This window comes from Epargyreus clarus, unplaced genomic scaffold, assembly GCF_041222505.1.
Source record: "Epargyreus clarus isolate Ecla_fem2 unplaced genomic scaffold, WU_Ecla_fem_2.2 ptg000009l, whole genome shotgun sequence".
Lineage (NCBI taxonomy): Eukaryota > Metazoa > Arthropoda > Insecta > Lepidoptera > Hesperiidae > Epargyreus > Epargyreus clarus.
In genome coordinates, this window is record NW_027332217.1 from 8,602,157 (window position 1) to 8,622,614 (window position 20,458).

Consider the following 20,458-nt stretch of genomic DNA (forward strand, 5'->3'; position numbering starts at 1 on the left):
CCTTTCAAAAATTCACCGCATTACCTAATACCTACAGGGACACAAAAATAAAGTTCGTGTCACGAGTCAAGACATCTTTCGGAATGTGGCACTTCGCTTGGGTGGTCTTTGACGTTTTATGGTTGTAATGAAATATTCGTTATTTGCGAAGGTTTCCAAATTCTGTCATATAAAACTCTTTATCTTCATGAGTTCACATGAAATATACTTCGTGTTTATGTTGAGATTAACGAGATCATTTCCCATATACAATGTAACGTATCTATAAACTTTTCAAATAAAAATAAGTATGCCTAATAACATACCACTAAATGCATAAAGCGGATGTAAAAGAATAATTTATTTATACCTTTATTACAACGTCTTTTTTAACTTCAATGCCACGCTTTAGTTTTTGCCTAGGTGAGTTTTATATCAAACCTAACCTAACCTAACCTAAATGCATACAACAAAAGAAAGATTTATAATTAACGTATTATTAAGAATGTAGAGATATTGTTTCCTCACCTCATCCGATTTAAGTTACCGTTGGGACACATAAATATAAACAAAATCCTAATTATATGTTACCGGAAGTCGTTATAATATAAAATTATACGGCATGAGCACGACACACATTTTTAATGTATTGCCAACAAACCAACTAGTTCTCAATAAAATCAGGGAGAGGTAAGTTTTGAATGACCACACCTTTCAGACCAGAACACAAGTTTAAGCTACTATAAGGTGCGGCTTATAAATCCATACTAAATTCTTATTTCGCGCGACTTAAAAATGTTTATACATATCATGTAAACAAAGGTGACTAAGTTATGAGCGATAATATGCCCTATTCATAATTAATGTTCCCAGAATACAAAATATCATTCAATGTTGTTGACGGGATGATTAATTTATTCTGGCTAACCGCAGCCACTTCAATTACGTTATCCAACAATAGTAAATAATATTTTCTCAAACGAACAAAGATTTATTAGTGTCTAGGTAATTGTTTTATGTCATCCTTTAAATACAAAATAAAAAACTATCTATGGTTGGCTGATTTTTTCAAAAATATAGTACTAGTAGGTATATAGAGCATGTAATTCATCCACATAATGGCCATGCTATGAACATCTGTGATCAACCCCGAAAGGGTTACAATACGTACTACTTCAGGGAAACGTAGATGCACACCTTTCAAGGGAGGGACCCTGTCAAGAAACCAGAACACAGCAGCGCTTAACGCTGTTGTTATAAGACAGAAGTAGATGTGATGGTAGTACCGGTACCGATCAAACCTTCAAATGTTCTGTTAAACATGACAAACTGTTATAATATGAAGAAAACCCTGTTATATGTATAATAGTAACACTATTCAATTTATACTGAAACTTGCAAAAAAATCTTATTTAGTTTCAATGGTTTATATTGGGCAACCTATTTTTTGATATTACTAAATGTAGGTAACTTTAAATTTCTATTAATCATATTGTAAGAAAAGTATATATCATAGGAACAGTCCATTACGGACAGGAAGCTATGGTAAATTAATCGATGGAGTTCTCCAGAAATACAGCCGTGGAACCGGTTTGGCGTGTGCGCTAGCCGGAAATACTTTAATGCGACGCGCCTAAGATAGAGATATTAAAAATATACACTACCTATATATAATATATTTATAATGAAACTTGCAAAAAAATCTTATTTAGTTTCAATGGTTTATATTGGGCAACCTATTTTTTGATATTACTAAATGTAGGTAACTTTAAATTTCTATTAATCGTTGTAAGAAAAGTATATATCATAGGAACAGTCTATTACGGACAGGAAGCTATGGTAAATTAATCGATGGAGTTCTCCAGAAATACAGCCGTGGAACCGGTTTGGCGTGTGCGCTAGCCGGAAATACTTTAATGCGACGCGCCTAGATAGAGATATTAAAAATATACACTACCTAACCTACGGGTCGATGTAACCTTCGTTTTAATAGAGATAAGCGTTAAGTGTATAAATGTGTTCATCTTTTGTAATGGTACAAGTGCATCATTATTGTATTTGGGCACGATACCTATATACGAGTATGTACGACATTAATAAATTATTTATTAAAATAAATAATCAATGTTATCAAAATCTTTATCAAAACCTGTATCTGACAATCTCTGCCTACCAAAAATAGACAAATTTGATTCTTTTGGTAAGCAAAAATTACATAGAATATTAATTGTAACCCGCGGTAGGTATAGGTAGCTATTTTTACACGAAATATTTTAAAATGGTAATTACCATTAATAATAATTACAGATTAAATGTATAATAAAAATAGCTATCTATTAAATGTTTTAAAACTTAGTGTATATAAAACGTGTATGTTTATGCACCTACCTAATAATGTATCAGGTTGCTAACATTAGTAATAATACATAAAAAAAGGATGGTGCCAATGACATCATAGAAGGAAAAATAAGTCTTCTTCGATGCTATGATACTTTTCAAACAGAGATCTTTGCTTCATAGTCTCGGAGGACGGAGTTAAAAGACTTAAATAAAATATTGGTAAGGATCGAGTACAGTAGCCAGTGCCTATATTTCTGCCTTCTGATATGTGTTTGCGTTGCTATTTTCAAAAATGAAAGTTGTACATTCCTATAGATACTTTCATATGGTGCACTAAGTTAGTTCTCATGAGTAGGAACAATACGTTTGAGATCAAATCTAATGACTATTAGTATTTGCTGAGATCAACTCTAATACCTATTAGTATTTGCTGATAGATAGTCCGGTAGTAACATAAAAAAGTATGTCACTGACTGTTTATTAATGCCTCTGCAAGCACAAAATAAAGACATTTCATGTCCACATAATATTAACATGATTTCATTTCTATCATCGTATTACTTTAATCAGATAAAAAACCATTCATTCGAGACAAGCGAAAGCATAACAAACATTTATCATGATTTGTATCTGCTAACTAAATTCCATATTTCCCCGTGTACATGCATTAAGATTGAGATAGGCCCAGGCGGTCATCATCTAAACTTGCAGGTCTATTACAGACATTATCGACACCTTGATACGAGGTATCGCTACAGAGAGTGTTTATGGGAATGGCGAACGAACGAAACCTTTTGACTTCTGTCAATTGCATATGCTATAAACAACACACTATCATTTTAATAAAATGATAGGCTTATAATAATTCTAACTGTTGTAATATATGTGTTTAGAATATGTCTATATTGTCTAACATGGTGTTCGAATCTTGTGGAAATAATTACCTCCGAATTTTATGTTAAATAATATAATAATTTGCCTTAAAGAAATAGTCAAATATCACATACGCAAGGAGTCTTGAAAATATATGTACTCGTATTATGTGGAATCTACCAACTCGCACATGCCCAGCTGTGGATTATGCAACAAAATAGATCACCTAGAATAATAGTACATGTCTTACAAAGAAAAATACGAACCTAAATCCTATTAGAGGCTAACATTAAATTGCTACATGAATCAACATTAAAGACATTTCCTATCAGAATCCAGTTTGCTCATGACCACACAAATAGCTCGATACCAAGAACTAAAGAGACAAAATTTTCATCAAATCGATACGTGTAGGCATGTATCTGTATCACAACAGGTTCGACCTTTTCCCGACATAGATTCATTAGGGGCATTATTTACACTACGTTGGAAAGCAAGCACGAATGGTTATCCAATGCGCAAACGTTACGTCATTATTGAGAAGTTTAGCTAAAGTGCGAGCTGTGATAGCTTAGTAGTTAAACCCTGATTTTTAATCAGAGGGTCCGGGTTCAAGTCCCAGACACACCCTCAATATTTCAATGAGAGTAGTAGTGATTAACTATCACTAGCTATGTATAATTTTGAAGGAAATCTACACGCTTGAAAATAAAAAATAAGTTCTCAAAAGTGTGTTCACACTGGGCCAGCTGTGGCCTAAACCGCTGAGAGAGGAGAGAAGGGCCGTGGCCAGCTGTGCATTAGTATTATATTGACGATGACTATATAGTTATGTTAGGTTAGGTTAGGCTACAAGCTTGAAAGTTAAAAAATAAGTTCTCAAAAGTATGTTCACACTGGGCCAGCTGTGGCCTAAACCCTTCTTACTGAGAGAAGAGCCGTGGCCAGCTGTAGATTAGTATTGGATTGACGATGACTATATAGGTAGGTACAACTAAATGGCAAACGAAAAGATGTCCCTAAATTATTCATTACGTCAACCAGCATATGAAAAATATGTTTTAAATGCAGATTTATTGTTGATACTATAGCAAAAAAGGAGTGCTTGCTCTACTGCATTCCTGTCTCAAGGTTTCGATAGTCAATGATATCAGTCGGCAATTATCACCAGAAATACATGCACTTTACTAATTTTACTAGACAAGTAAATTTATGTCGAGTTTCTAACAATAGGTTACCGCTGTTTTTAAAAAGTGGTTAGAATTTTGTCTCTCTGCGAGATAAACCATGCCCAGCAGTGGACAAAATGGGTTGACATCAAGTAAATTTTCGTTTTTTCATAAGTACGAGTAAATGTATTTTATATGGAATTATAATAATAAATTATAATAATAATCTTTATTGTACCCAAAAACAATATAATACAAGAATAAAAACATACAAATATTGAACGATACAAAAGGCGGCCTTATCGCTAAGACAGCGATTTCTTCCAGGCAACCTTAGGGTGAGGAGTTAAGGAGTGGATGATTATAAGAATAGGTAGGGTGCAAATAAATAATAGTTAAAAATCTACCTACATAATACATAAAAACAAGTGTAAATTTAAAAATCTAAATAAAAATTATCATTAGAATAAAAATTATTATTAGAATTATCTAAATAAAAAGAATATTACAAGGTTAATATTAGTTTATCAAAGAATAGTATAGTAGAAAAATACAACTTAAATTTACTGACAACATTAAACTTTTACACCATAATACGCATAGTTTTTAATATTACATAGAGAGTTAATAGAAATCTGACTTAGAATTTAATTAGGTATCTAATAGAAATTAATTGGGCACTTTAACGGAATGTTTGTTCACATAATCGCCCTAACTCGTTGCCGGGTTAGTTGCTAAAGTAGTCACAGTTCATGGGATGGGATGTGTTTCTGTCGGTATAAATTCTTATCGTCATCAACCCTTTATTGTCCCACTTCTGGGCATGGGTCTTCCCTCATGAAGAGAAGGATTTATGTCTTACTCTACAATGCTGGGCAAGGGCGGATTGATAGACTTTACAAATACCACATTCTTTTGCAAAATCTACAGCAAAAATCCTTAAGCTATTTTCTTTAAGTCATCATAAATTTCTAACACGCATACAACTTAAAAAAATCTAAGATGCGTACCTGGGATTTGAACCCCAGACTTGTTGCGAGACCTTTCAAACAAGGCTGACACCGCTTTATCGATGCTCACAGCTGTGAAAAGCCGAAAGTTACGATTTCCTTCCGGCCGCCCACGCCGCCCCCGCTCCACGCCTCCGCACGCTCGTAATATCAATCACAGAATTAAATAGAAACTATTTCTATGATAATACTCAGATGTAGGCTAATGAATGCAACGCAGAACGTTGCGTTTCGTTACTGCAATCATATTATCAGTGAAGGAAACGCATGACGTAAGTTGGGCTCTAATTTATAATCATAGCTAAATTGGAACTTCATGCCTAGATACATAACCTTAAATGTGCACTATGCTAGATTGGCATACTGTTATTTTCGACTAATGGATCTACTTTCTCTACTAGTTCATATTCCTACATAATTATATTAAATTAAAATACAGAATGCAAAAAAAAGAAAATAATACACTTTGTTAAAGCTGTGACTGTACTGTTGTGTAGTTGTAAACACGATTCGTGTAAAAACATAAGGCTAACTACACTACTTAGAGGATTAATCAACAAGGTATTCTAATGCATCCATTGTCAAATCGAGTTAAATTTACTTTTCAATGGCTAATGATGGCCGGTGCAAATGACGCGACTACGTCATAGCTAAATCTGAACGAAGGCTATCCGGAGGCGTTAGCAGTGCCAAAGTAATTAAATAAATTGATTATTTCCTTTCAAATTTACTTGAATATTAACTAGATGTTTACCGTTCGTTCATAAAATACGGTTTGCGACAGATGTAACCTTTACAGAAAATAGTTTTTGGAGAGGGTTTGTAAGAGGCATTTACTAAGCAATGTGTTCAACACAACGTTCAACTATACTAATATACATAGTAGTATTAGATAGGACGTGGAGGAGAATGTCATCCAACTTAATACCAATTATTAATAAGTTCTTCTGATTTTTTTTTATTATATAGGAAGAGTAGACGAGCTTGTAGTCCATTTGATGGTAAGTGGCTACTGCCGTCCATGGACATCCGTAATCAACTCCAGATAGGATTCGATTATTTCTTGAGGTCATCCACAGATGCGTCAGTACCCCTAACGGCTAAACGGCTCGGCAAAGTATGTCTTCCCTTACCACACCCTTCAAACCATAACACAGCAGTGCTTAGCACTGCTATTATTAGGCAGAAGTAGGTGTGGCGGTGGTGTAGCGCGAGTTGAACCACAAAGGGTTGTATCAATATATGTCAAACGTAAATCAATCCATAATAGGGTTAATATGAAGCGGGACGAAAGTCTTTGTACAAAAACTTTTACTATGTCCGTTATATAACTATGAATGATTCTCTGGTATCTAAGGTTTATAACGCGCTAGTATGTCAGAGATTGTGTCGTCGTTGACATTTTCCATTAGCAAGGTTAATATTGGCATGGCCTGCGGGCGATCGACCGTGACACGGTACGCCGTGCGTACGGAGTCAGATTTTCGCCGTTCATTGATAAAAACGCTCGCCCACACAACGGAGGCTCCATTCACCGGCGCCACTGGTTGCGCAACGCCCGCCCCCCGCGACCTCTTAGACCTTCATTCGAGGCCTTCCGTAACAGATGTCACCTAACACAACTGTTATGAACGAACTCTGTGACCGATTTCAAGTTTCATCTGGTTTCCGTTAGAAATTATTTAAATATTAAACTTTTACACATTTTAGTTACGAGTACCTTGTGTTATAATTAAAACGCGTACTTATAATCTAGACAGCTTTTCATTACGTAGTCATAATATTAATCAATGTTTGTCTTTAGTATGATTATTTTCAAATACCAACAGACCCTCATCGCTAATTACCAACAATAAGAATCTAAGCGGAGATTAAAAGGATCTTATAAATATAAGACAGATCTTAACGACGCCTTTTTATCGCCAATATTAAGTACCCTATAAAAGGAGCAAAGGAATCTCAATTGAGATTATCGGTTTACACGATGTAATATAATATCACGTAGAAGTCAGTTTGCTATCACATTAATGTCTTGTGGAGTGCTGCGAAGATCTTATTAATTGATGAGTAATTTATATAGATTTATAACGCTCCAGAACAACTAAATGACACAGTAAAGCCAGTTAACTGCCTTCTCGGGCTGATACCCGTTCTAATACTTGTTTAATGGGTCATCTCGTAACATGTTTAAAGAGATGAATGGTCAGCCAAGAATGCTAAATAGTATAAAGATACACAACAACAATTTCCGTTTTATTTAATGGACTAGTTAAACTAATTTGTTTATGTTTAGTAAGTAGGCACGTAAACAAAACGTTAGGATATCTGATTAAGATCTTATGAGGCATTTTTGAGGTATGATATTTAAGTAGCAAGCAAGCATTCCACCTGATGTTATGAAGTTGCTGCCATAGACTGTTACCAACTTTATATAGGACAGAGTTTTACGTCAAGCTGATCACAGGTGCGTTTCTCTTAAGGAATAGGATGGTTACCTCATTAGGTATATTATGTAAGGCAGCCGGAATTTAACGTGATTTACTCGTATGTTTGATGTAGCTTGAAGAAATATATCCGTGATCGTGATGATTACCTACTTGACATATAATAAATATAGCTTTTACTACTTCTTGATAATACAGATAAACTAATCCAGTAATCTATTTTTAAACTAATAACTAATGGTAGGAGAAAGGTTATTTTATGTACCTCCTGAAGTATTAAAGCTCTCAAAAAAACACTAGTGGTTACCATAACAAACTATTTGTGAGCGTTGCAACAGTAATGAGTGACTGGGCGCTTCTCCACTTCGCACAAAACATTTAACGAAAACAGCTAATGATTTTCGAACAAAAAGTGTTATAAATGATGATGACACTTAGATGGGTCGTCCAGCGACGGATGTCTTTATTATTTTTCAGCTATTAATCAAAATTAATGATGTTGGTAGTATGCGTAATCATTTATAACGTAATCTTCATTGATCGTTCAAGTATCCAACATATTAGCGCGTAACTGAGCACGGGAGCAGGTAACTACTGCAGGTGAACGCACCTGAAGTACCTGAACCAGTTTATAATTAAGAACACATTTAAATTCATTAAAAATCGTAAAACTTTCCACAGTACGTGACACTTAGTAAAAGCGACACATTGAAGTGGACACACCAGTTTACTATATTATGTTGACGCCGTATGACACCGAAGTTAACCAAAGATTGGTATTTAGGTAATATAGAGCATGCAGGCCATCATATAAAGCATAGGCATAAATTGCATATCTATGGGCAAAATGGCAAATGTTACCCATAGCAATTTGTAATTAAGCCCAGATAGAGTTAATGTCTTACTTGAGGTCGGCCACAGTTACCTACTACCCACCATGGCTAAGTTGGAACGCCTCGTATCAGTTCAAACCCTTCAAGAGTAAACAGAGGAGTTCTCAGAACTTCTTTTACAAGACAGAAAGAGGTACAGCGGTGGAACCTCCGGAGTCGAACTACAAATAGGTTTCACAAACTTCAAATATGAATTCAATAGTACTGTTTTAGTATTCATTATTACAATCTTATGTCAATATTAAACGTCAGTATTAAATATTATCGTTACTAAAATAATCGTTTGATAATTTAAGTAGTTCCGTATCTACAGAACTCAATACATAAAGTAGGAAATTCATAAATGTGTGTCACAACGTAGCTTGTATCTTAAATATAAACATTTATAATAACATACACATTAGATTAAAATGTCACTTAAACCTCGAGAAATTATAAATCAATTGAAATAGGAAATAATTATATGTTTTAGGTAACTTATGCAAACAAATTGGTTCTACATTAGGTAAATAGTTATGCGCTAGTTTAAACTAGTAATGTACTTTTCCATTAATTTAAATGATATTTATGTCTTTATTTTGACACGGACAATTATTTATATAATACTGGAAATTTTCATTATAGTTATTGGCTTAATAACAACATTTATTTACATAAATTTAAAAATATTGAAGTTAAAGATTGTTATAAAGAAATCTTAAATGTATTTAAATTATGACTTCAATTAATAATATTTACTCCCAAAAACAATGTCTTTAAAATAACAGTAAATTACTTAAAATATGGCACGATATTTCAAATTTGATAAATCACAGGATCTACGACAAGTTACTACTTGTCGTAGATCCTGTGATTTATCAAATTTGAAATATCGTGCCATATTTTAAGTAATTTACTGTTATTTTAAAGACATTGTTTTTGGGAGTAAATATTATTAATTGAAGTCATAATCGTTTTTGTTAGTCACAAACAAGTGTGACTATCAAAACACTTCCTGTGTTTGTTCCGGTAAAACCTTCGAAACTGCCTCAATCACTTGTACACCGAAAAATACTTATCCAAGCCCTTCTTGTGCACACAACGAAACCGTTTATAGACATCCGTTAATAACATTATAGAGGTGAAATGGAATAGACATTTCCTAAAAATTACTTGTCCCTTCTAGGGCTCGATTAGTGATCAAATTTGACTACAATTATTATTTGACGAATTTTTATTCATAACATCTATGCTTATCAATAGCAATACCAAAAATAAAAAATAAAAATTCGGTTAAAAAACAAAACAGAAAAGGCTCTGAACTGTTTTTCTTTGTCAATTTATTCTATGTCGCCCATTGCTCGAAATTAGAACAATAATATTGTATTGATTGAAAAAAAAATGTAATCAAACAAAACAAACAAACAAAAAATTTGAAAATCCGTTGACTAAAAAAGGCAAAAAAGGACTGAAACCTTTTATCTTTGAATAATTATAAACAGATGTTACCATTCGTCAATATGTATTAAATTACGTGTACGAATTCAAAATCCTATTTTGATAACTTTAAAAGACATACTTCAGAACTTCGTATATTAAAATTCAATCGCTTATAAGATCTACTTTGTCGTCTTAACTTTAAATTATGTAACCTATTATCACTATTCTTTACACTTGTCTTAGGTTGTCTAATACACATTATTTCCAACGTATAATGACTGCGTCCACTGACATTGCTCTTAAAAGCATCGATTAACATCTAACGGATGATTTATTAGTGCTTGGTGTCGCTTTTAAGTGTCAGGGTTACATTCTGTGTTGTATGGACGAAGTCAAGGTAACTATTAGGGTTCCGTACCGAAAGGGTAAAAACCGAACCCTATAACTACGCCTTTGCTGTCTAGTAAGATAGATACTTGAAATTTTACAGAGTATGTATAAGCGCTATAAAAACTAATACTAATAATAAAAATAATTTGAAAATAAATGGGGGTCGCCGTCGAAACTGCAATTTTTCGGAATGTTTGGCTTTTTCTAACACTATCTGGTAGACACTTCAAATTTTTGGATTTCACTGTTTATTATGTGTTATAATTTGTTGTTGTTGCTTAAGTTCTTGAAATAAATAATCTATCTATCTATCTATCTATCTATCTATCTATCTATCTATCTATCTATCTATCTATCTATCTATCTATCTATCTATCTATCTATCTATCTATCTATCTATCTATCTATCTATCTATCTATCTATCTATCTATCTATCTATCTATCTATCTATCTATCTATCTATCTATCTATCTATCTATCTATCTATCTATCTATCTATCTATCTATCTATCTATCTATCTATCTATCTATCTATCTATCTATCTATCTATCTATCTATCTATCTATCTATCTATCTATCTATCTATCTATCTATCTATCTATCTATCTATCTATCTATCTATCTATCTATCTATCTATCTATCTATCTATCTATCTATCTATCTATCTATCTATCTATCTATCTATCTATCTATCTATCTATCTATCTATCTATCTATCTATCTATCTATCTATCTATCTATCTATCTATCTATCTATCTATCTATCTATCTATCTATCTATCTATCTATCTATCTATCTATCTATCTATCTATCTATCTATCTATCTATCTATCTATCTATCTATCTATCTATCTATCTATCTATCTATCTATCTATCTATCTATCTATCTATCTATCTATCTATCTATCTATCTATCTATCTATCTATCTATCTATCTATCTATCTATCTATCTATCTATCTATCTATCTATCTATCTATCTATCTATCTATCTATCTATCTATCTATCTATCTATCTATCTATCTATCTATCTATCTATCTATCTATCTATCTATCTATCTATCTATCTATCTATCTATCTATCTATCTATCTATCTATCTATCTATCTATCTATCTATCTATCTATCTATCTATCTATCTATCTATCTATCTATCTATCTATCTATCTATCTATCTATCTATCTATCTATCTATCTATCTATCTATCTATCTATCTATCTATCTATCTATCTATCTATCTATCTATCTATCTATCTATCTATCTATCTATCTATCTATCTATCTATCTATCTATCTATCTATCTATCTATCTATCTATCTATCTATCTATCTATCTATCTATCTATCTATCTATCTATCTATCTATCTATCTATCTATCTATCTATCTATCTATCTATCTATCTATCTATCTATCTATCTATCTATCTATCTATCTATCTATCTATCTATCTATCTATCTATCTATCTATCTATCTATCTATCTATCTATCTATCTATCTATCTATCTATCTATCTATCTATCTATCTATCTATCTATCTATCTATCTATCTATCTATCTATCTATCTATCTATCTATCTATCTATCTATCTATCTATCTATCTATCTATCTATCTATCTATCTATCAAATATTGGTGGTACGGAACCCTCAACTCACACTTGGCCTATTATTGTTGACACTTTGATTGTCCATGGGTTTTGTTCGTAAGACCAAAACAAAGAAACATCTGGCCGGGTTAGGTCATTCGGTTATTATCGGCATAACATTAGCCTGCATTAACCTTTCATTTAAAATTTCACGATACACAGTTACCTCAATTAAGGTTACCTCGATCGTATGGTGTGCAATATGCACAGTCGGCTTCAAAAGTAGATGAACAGATCATAGATAACTGAATACCTAGCTACATCCTTAGATGAACATCGTAAAGCGTCAAAATTAGATGTTCACTATCGCGTCAAAAGTAGCTGAACACCAATATACGCAGAAGTATCTAACGTTACTAATATGATATGTCACTTTTAAGCTACTCTTGACACTGTAGTGTTCATCTACGTTTGAAACTTTATGACGTTCATCTAATTGTGGTGGTAGTTGTGTTCAGCTACATATGAACACTTGGGTGTATAGATATTTTTGAAACTTTAATACTCGTATGTTCATCTACTTTTGGAGCTGACTGTACTCACTTAAACAATATTCTATGGTTACATGTTTGCGGTTTCGGTTGTTATATAACTCATTTGCGATCTATTGCTAAACTAAAGACGTAAGGTTTTTTTACCGATGTTTAAACTCGAATGATTATATTACATATATATTCAAATAAACTGGTCTATAAAAAATACTGATGAATAAAAGTATTCAGGTAAGTAAAATTCTAGTGTATTATTCTCATACTGAAGGCCTGGGTTCGAATCCAAGATAATTTTCCGAAATGAAATCTGATATCTCTTCCTTTTTGGAATAAACCAAAAACAAAAGCTTAACTGGTTTGGATGGCCTCCTATATCAAACCATGAACTGTTTTATCATCTTTAAATTAAGAAATAATTAATTAAATCGTTAATAATTAATTAAATGTATGAATTAAATTTAATAAAACTCATAATAGTGGCTTCTATATTTTCATTCAATCTTCATTTCTGATTATTAGAAATTTATATTTTGTGTACACTTTCAGACTTGGAATTATAATTATGTAGAAGTCCCATCTTCTTGCTATGATCATAATTATTTTCAGTTCAAATATAGTATATTTTTTGAATATATTTTGAAGGTGGTAGAACTCTTTGTGTTTCGACTCCGGCGGCACCACCGCCACACCTAATTCTGCCTAATAACAGCAGTGTTAGGCGCTGCTGCGTTCCAGTTTGACGGGTCTGGTAAGGGAGACTTACTTTTCCGAGGCGTTCCAGCTTAGTCCTCAGGAGTAACGGTGTACCTGTTGCCTCAAGTAGAAATTGAATCCTATCTGGGGTTGATTACAGTTCACCATCCGCGGCAGTTTATACGCCAAGATACTAATAAAAATATTGCAATATAGGTAATATATACGTAAAGTTAGTTTTTGATACTTAATACAGACCGTAAACATGTTTATAGACATAACATTCAAAATATAGGTACTAACCGTCAACACTGGTTAAAAGCAAGCATCTCAGACACTAATTAAGATGATAGGCTAAGGCAATAAATGTAGCTGACGACAGGAAGTGAGAGGCATGCCATGATGGTGCCAATGAAACAATACTGGCGTATTGGCAAATAATGCGTTGCGCGTGCGCGGGGGCGTCGTATGAATGGCTGGCTGATTCACTGCGCCTCATTCATAACCCACTGCGCGTGCGCATCTCGCTTCCCATCTACATTCATCACTGATATGCTTAAATCATTGAAATTAGTGTTTGCATAGTGCCTCTTACTTTGCTTTCTTTTCAAAGCTATTTCAGAGACAAAAATACGAGTATCTCTAATAATATCCTTGGGAATTCGGTTAAAAAATATATCGTAGTAGATTCATAACACTAATATGACATAAAGTACATTCACAATATATGAATTTAAAGTTACTTATCCAAATCCATTACTATATGAGAGTAGTAAACGATATACTCCATCGCATTTCTTACAATAGAATCTCCTTTACAAAATTTATCGCCTATGCATTTACTTGAACGACGCAAGGATTTCCTCATATTTTATCGTTACGATACGTATAAACGGTCTCTATGGTCAGTTCGTAACCTCAATACAATCGGCTTTACTTGGAGGCAAAAGGTTATGAGATTTCAACCCATAGATTCGCTGATAGCATTTAACCGGACGGGTAATTGTTTGGTGAACGGGCTATTTATTTTAATATAATGGCTTCGAACACATTACCTAACGAAAATTATGGTTACGGCCATGATGTGGTATTGAAATCTTAGCAAATAAAAATCGAACGAGTTGTTTGCTCCGGACCATTGTGTATGTATTTAAGTGCGTAGTTTAAATAATTGGTTAAGTTTGAGTCGAACGTCAATGGAAGGTTCCGTATAGTCCGCATGAAACTGCTAGTCCGCTCTGAATGTAGAAATGAATCTCGTCGCCATAGTAAATTGTATGACTACACCTGCTCGCAACAACTTCAGAGCGGACTAGCAGTTTTACGCGGACTATACGACGTTCTTTTATTTCTTTATTTTTAGTATTTGTTTTTAAAGCAGCTATATAAATGCTTGAATTGTGAACACTTAAAGTGTCTATCTACTACAATTCCATAGATAAATCAAAAAGCAAAACTACATGTGTCGTCTTTTTTTTCTTTTTTAATTTCTTTAGTATTATCTGTTATAGCAGAGAGTAATACACACTCTGTAAAAAATGTCTATGTTTTACAGTTCAGGAGAACTCTCAGGGTCTCCTTTTCAACCTTTAAATAAGGAACCCTTAAAAACAAACAAGTGCCTTATTATTGGATTTAATAATAAGAAACTTACCTATACAGCAACTGAACATTTTTACTCCGTACCGAACGAGCAATAAACAATGTGTCCAAATAAGTAAGCTACAACAAAATAGTCGCCATATCGACACATAATGTTTAAAGATAAATACTCGTAGAAGTGTACCAGATACCTAATCAGACAGTAGACGATGTATTTACAACTTGCGATTTGCATGCAAAACAATTGCAGGTTACACAAATGGAAAATATTGTTTAGAAATTAACCTAACAAGGTGTGACGTTTGTATCGAGAGATAAGCGATAAGCAATAACCTATTTCTGATTATTAACAACAGTTGTAAGAGCTGTTGTGTTCTGTACCCTTACCAGGAGTTTTTACATTTCGACAAATATGACTGTTTTGGTATTTGTACGTATTTACCCATACAAATTCCAATCAGCGCCCCTAGCGGATTGTGTCGGAACTAGGATATCGTATTGGCCCATACGTAAACAAATACCAAAACAGTCATATTTGTCGAAACGTAAAATCTCCTGGTAAGGGTACTGGTTTGAAGGGACGATTGTGATACTCTTCCGAGACATTCCAGCTTAGTCCTAAGAATTAGCGGAGCATCTGTGGCCGACCTCAAGTAGAAATCTAATCTTATCTGGGGTTTTTTGTAGATGTCCATGGGTGGCAGTAGCCACTTACCATCAGGTGGACTGCATGCTCGTCTGCTATATTAAAAAAAATATATATTAAAAAAAATGTACAAAAATACTTGTGCAGTCAGTGGATGCCCGTCAGGAACGAAGTTTCCTAATGTTTATTAAAAGATTGCCATGCACATCATACAATATGATTTAACACAAAGAGACATATTTTTTAGCGACATTTTCTCGAGTTCACTATTGAGGTTATAAAATCAGAAGCGCACGAGGCTTATCTGCTCGAATTTCACACACACTCGTATATTATAGATACAATACCCTTACCATGAGTTTTCAAAACATCCCACAATTTTACGTTACGTTTACTCAATCCATTTTTCTGTTCCGTTTGCTTCAGTAGACTGAGTAAACGTAACAATAAGTAAGTGCCCAAATCTTTTTGTCTACCTCACATGTTCGCAAAAAAAGAGACAAAACATAAAGCGCCATCTTGTCAATTTAGACATTTAATGTTACGTTACTGGCACTATAGTTCTGATACAATCCGCTAGGGGCGCAACAACAAATACCAAAACAGTCATATTTGTCAAAACGTAAAAGCATGGTAAGGGTAGAGAACGCATAACGCATGTTCCTTGCGTAACGATCTACCAATCAACTACCACACTTAAGGAACTTAGTTAAAATAAATAGAATAACAAGTTCCAATATGTTTACAGTTTAAGGTAGACAAGGGTCCTCTAGTCTCGGCGGTCGCCACACCGCTCGCCAAGAAACCTTTCGTAATGTAAACAAGATCTGATTAGATCGGGCGCGGATAATCTTGCCTTATTTATTAACACCTGCTGTAGAACTAATCTTCATATTTAATTAAGTCTCATATTTAATAGAACTAGTATATTCCTCAAGCAAGAAATATACATGGACTCTATTAAAGTTAATGTAATATCGATTTGCCACGATCATGCTGATGAATTTATAGGGGTTTAAGTTAGTTTATTGAAATTGTGATGAAAACTTTGTGACTTTTTTTTTTTTTTTTTATAATATAAGAGTAGCAGACGAGCATGCAGTCCACCTGATGGTAAGTGGCTACTGCCGCCCATGGACATCTGTAATCAACCTCAGATAGGATTAGATATTCCTACCTGAGGTCGGCCACAGATGCGCCGCTACCCCTGAGGACTAAGCTGGAACGCCTCGGAAAAGTCTGTCTCCCTTACCACACCCTTCAAACCGGAACACAGCAGCGCCTAACACTGCTGTTATTAGGTTGAAATAGGTGTGGCGGTGGTGCCGCCGGAATCGAACCACAAAGGATTCTACCACCTTAAAGTATATATCATTGCATATGTATACATTTCTATATATTACTGTAATATATAGAAATGTATACATATGCAATGATAATACAGTTAGACAGTACCATTTACTCGTAGCTAGGTATGTTTTTGACAATGGATTTTCTACTCTTTAGTATTAGCTAGTGTTACCAAAATTTTTTTGAAATATTATCATTATGATCGAACTCCAATCATTTGGCGAGTATTCGTTTAACTGCCAAAATGAGCAATATCCACAGACCTGTAATAATACAAGTACAGTATCCTTAGTACACATGCCTTAGTATGTGTTTTTACGTTTTTACAAAAATGACTATCTTTGTATTTGTTTACGTAATTCCCATACATTTCCAATCAGTTCTAATACAGTCCGCTAGTAAACACTCATACTAAGGGTACTGTATGTGTGTGTGTGTATGCGTATGTGTAAAGGTACTGTAAGGGTACTGTGGCAAAATCTTTGCCAATGTTTTTGTTATATACAAAAAATATAAAATAAGTTACTTTGTCTGCTCTCTCTTTATGTCAAGCCAAGTCAAGTTGAATTTTTAACCAATGAATAAAGAAACTAAATGAAATATTTTTCTAATATTAATAATATGCAATTGCACATAGAAACAGGTATTGGATAGAATTAAATAGCTGAAACAAGTCGGTGCATTTGGTGCAGTTCATTATAATATTGTCAATACAACCTCAATAGCGTTCAAGGATAACTGACAGAAATGCTAAGAATAGAAATTACACGTAATACTAATGTATTTATGCGGCTGAATGTTTTGTTTTATTATTTACTAGTTTTTGGCCCCCGCTTCGCCCGTGTTTAAAAGAAAATAATATGACATACTAACATACATGAAACTGAAAATTCGTACCTTCATTGGAATGACAGTGTCGCCATCTGGCGAAAATTGGTCGTACCAACTCTGAAATCTTCGTGGGCTCATGGGCAACAACTTTGCTAAAGATCATCACTTAATCGAATGCACAGCTTATGATTAGGTAAATCCTTACTAATATCGATTTAAATAATCGATCTTAGATCGCCATCCCTAGTTCCCGTGGGATTTCCGGGATAAAAACTATCGTATGTCCATTCTCGGGTCTCAGACTATCTTTGTACAAAATTTCATTAAAATCGGTTCAGTGGTTTAGGCGTGAAGAAGAGACAAACCGACAGACAGACAGACAGACAGATACACAGACGGACAGAGTTACTTTCGGATTTATAATATTAGTAAGGATAAGGAGTAGTAAGAATAAGGATATACGTACGTACCTACATATCTTTCTGCATAAGAGATGATAGAACTCTAGGTCGTTCGAATCCAGAGGCTCTAGATTCTAGATCCACACCGCCACACCTATTTCTCCTTAATAACAGCAGTGTTCAATGATGTTGTGTTCCACTCTGGTGATACTTTTCCGAGACATTCCAGCTTAGTCATCAGAAGTAGCGGCGCATCTTTGGCCGATCTTAAGTAGGAATCTAGTCCTATCTGGGGTTGATTATAGATTTTAATGGGTAGCAGTAGCCACATCCACATCAGATGGACTGCATGATCGTATACTACTCCTATATTATAAAAAATAATTTCACGACCTTATCCTGATTAAGTCGTTAAAGTACTGAATGTTAGGTATGCGAATTAAGTTAGTATTAAAACAACGTGCAAAATTTTCTTCAATAATATCTACCTATTACGCTACTTATTTTCCGACTGATACCTACATAAATGATTAAGTACTCGTATATTATTCATTTATAAAACGAAATAATGACTCAGACAATACACTTGTATTAAAATGTAAACAAGTTTAACTATCCAGGCAACTTTTATGACACGTGTTTTTTTATAAAATTTGCATTTTACCTGATTCACCAAATCTGGGACATCATCTGTTTCGATTTTTATCGTCATACTAAAATTAAGTACACTTCCTAGAAATCTGCACAAGAAAACTTCCTTCTTAGTCACCAACCGTCAACGTAACGAGTGTATTTATAAGTTGGGTATAATAGTGGGTAGGTTAACTACCCACTAACTACCTACCTACCCACTAACTAGCTACGTAACCTAACCTACCCACTCTTATTTTTTATTATATAATATAGGAGTAGCAGACGAGCATGCAGTGCACCTGATGATAAGTGGCTACTGCCGCCCATGGACATCTGTAATCAACCCCAGATAGGATTAGATATTCCTATCATATGAGGTCGGCCACAGATGTGCCGCCAGCTTACCCCTGAGGACTAAGCTGGAACGCCTCGAAAAAGTATGTCTCCCTTACCACACCCTTCAAAACGGAACACAGCAGCGCCTCTGCTGTTATTAGACAGAAATAGGTGTGGTGGTGGTGCCGCCGGAGTCGAACCACAAAGGGTTCTACCACCTTCAAATTAATTATTACCTTACGTTTTTAACTGAATTATATGAAGCAGTACTGAGTGACAAGGCAATCTTTTATCTGCTGCAGTTACAATTTACATTCTACTCCGAGTTGATTACAGTTACAGTACAATTAATTAAATATATTTTATTCATTTTTATATTAATATATTTTATTCAACAGATTTTTTTAAGAAACAATGGACAAATAGAAGAATGTAAATACAGTAAATAAATTATGTGTTACATCGGCGCGCAACTCCGTCCCATGCTAAAAATATGACTGTTTGATCTCTTGATTGACTCTGATCTATTTTGCTGAACGCGCATAAAGAAGTATAACTCCAAAAAAGAATTAGGTACATAACAAAAAATATGTTATAACTAAAGATAATTCACACAACGACAATTACTTGCAGATTATGTATTGTGACGTAGCCTTAAGCATTGTATCGTAAAATTCTGTCAAGTTCACATCTTTATTTGGTTACAGCACGTCGAAGGCTAGCTGCTCAATAAAGTTTCATAACTAAGTCTTATTGCTGCCGCTCCATTCCACCTGATTTACGTGAGCTCTAAAATACTGGCTTAGCTAAATCTAGTATTATATTATCCATTTGAAAATATGGAAGTGGGCAGCTCTATAAAGAAGGCACGCAGTTAGTACCAAGAGATGCTTATCGTGTAACAAGCTGTCGCAAGTGAGCAACACGTCTCGTACACTAGCCATCGAATACAATCTCTATTGCGTTCGCTTTTTCTACTTAACATGTATATAGGCTGGAATGAAACTTACGCCCGAGTTTCCTGTTTCTGGAAATAAAAGATACGTAATTTAGAACGTACAAAGGAATGTTTATTTTCTGATCTCTGCAACGAACGTGTTTTTTGCATCCAAGATTCCATGTAAAGAATCTAGGTATAATATAGCGCTTTAAAGTGGACTTTCATATAAAAACTTTTATCACTCAACATTGATACCATCTCGGATTTATTGACGTTTGACATAATTATATTACAAGGTACATTTTATTACTTACATAATTTTATTACTGGGGACATGATGATAAGTCGTGCATGATACTTCAGC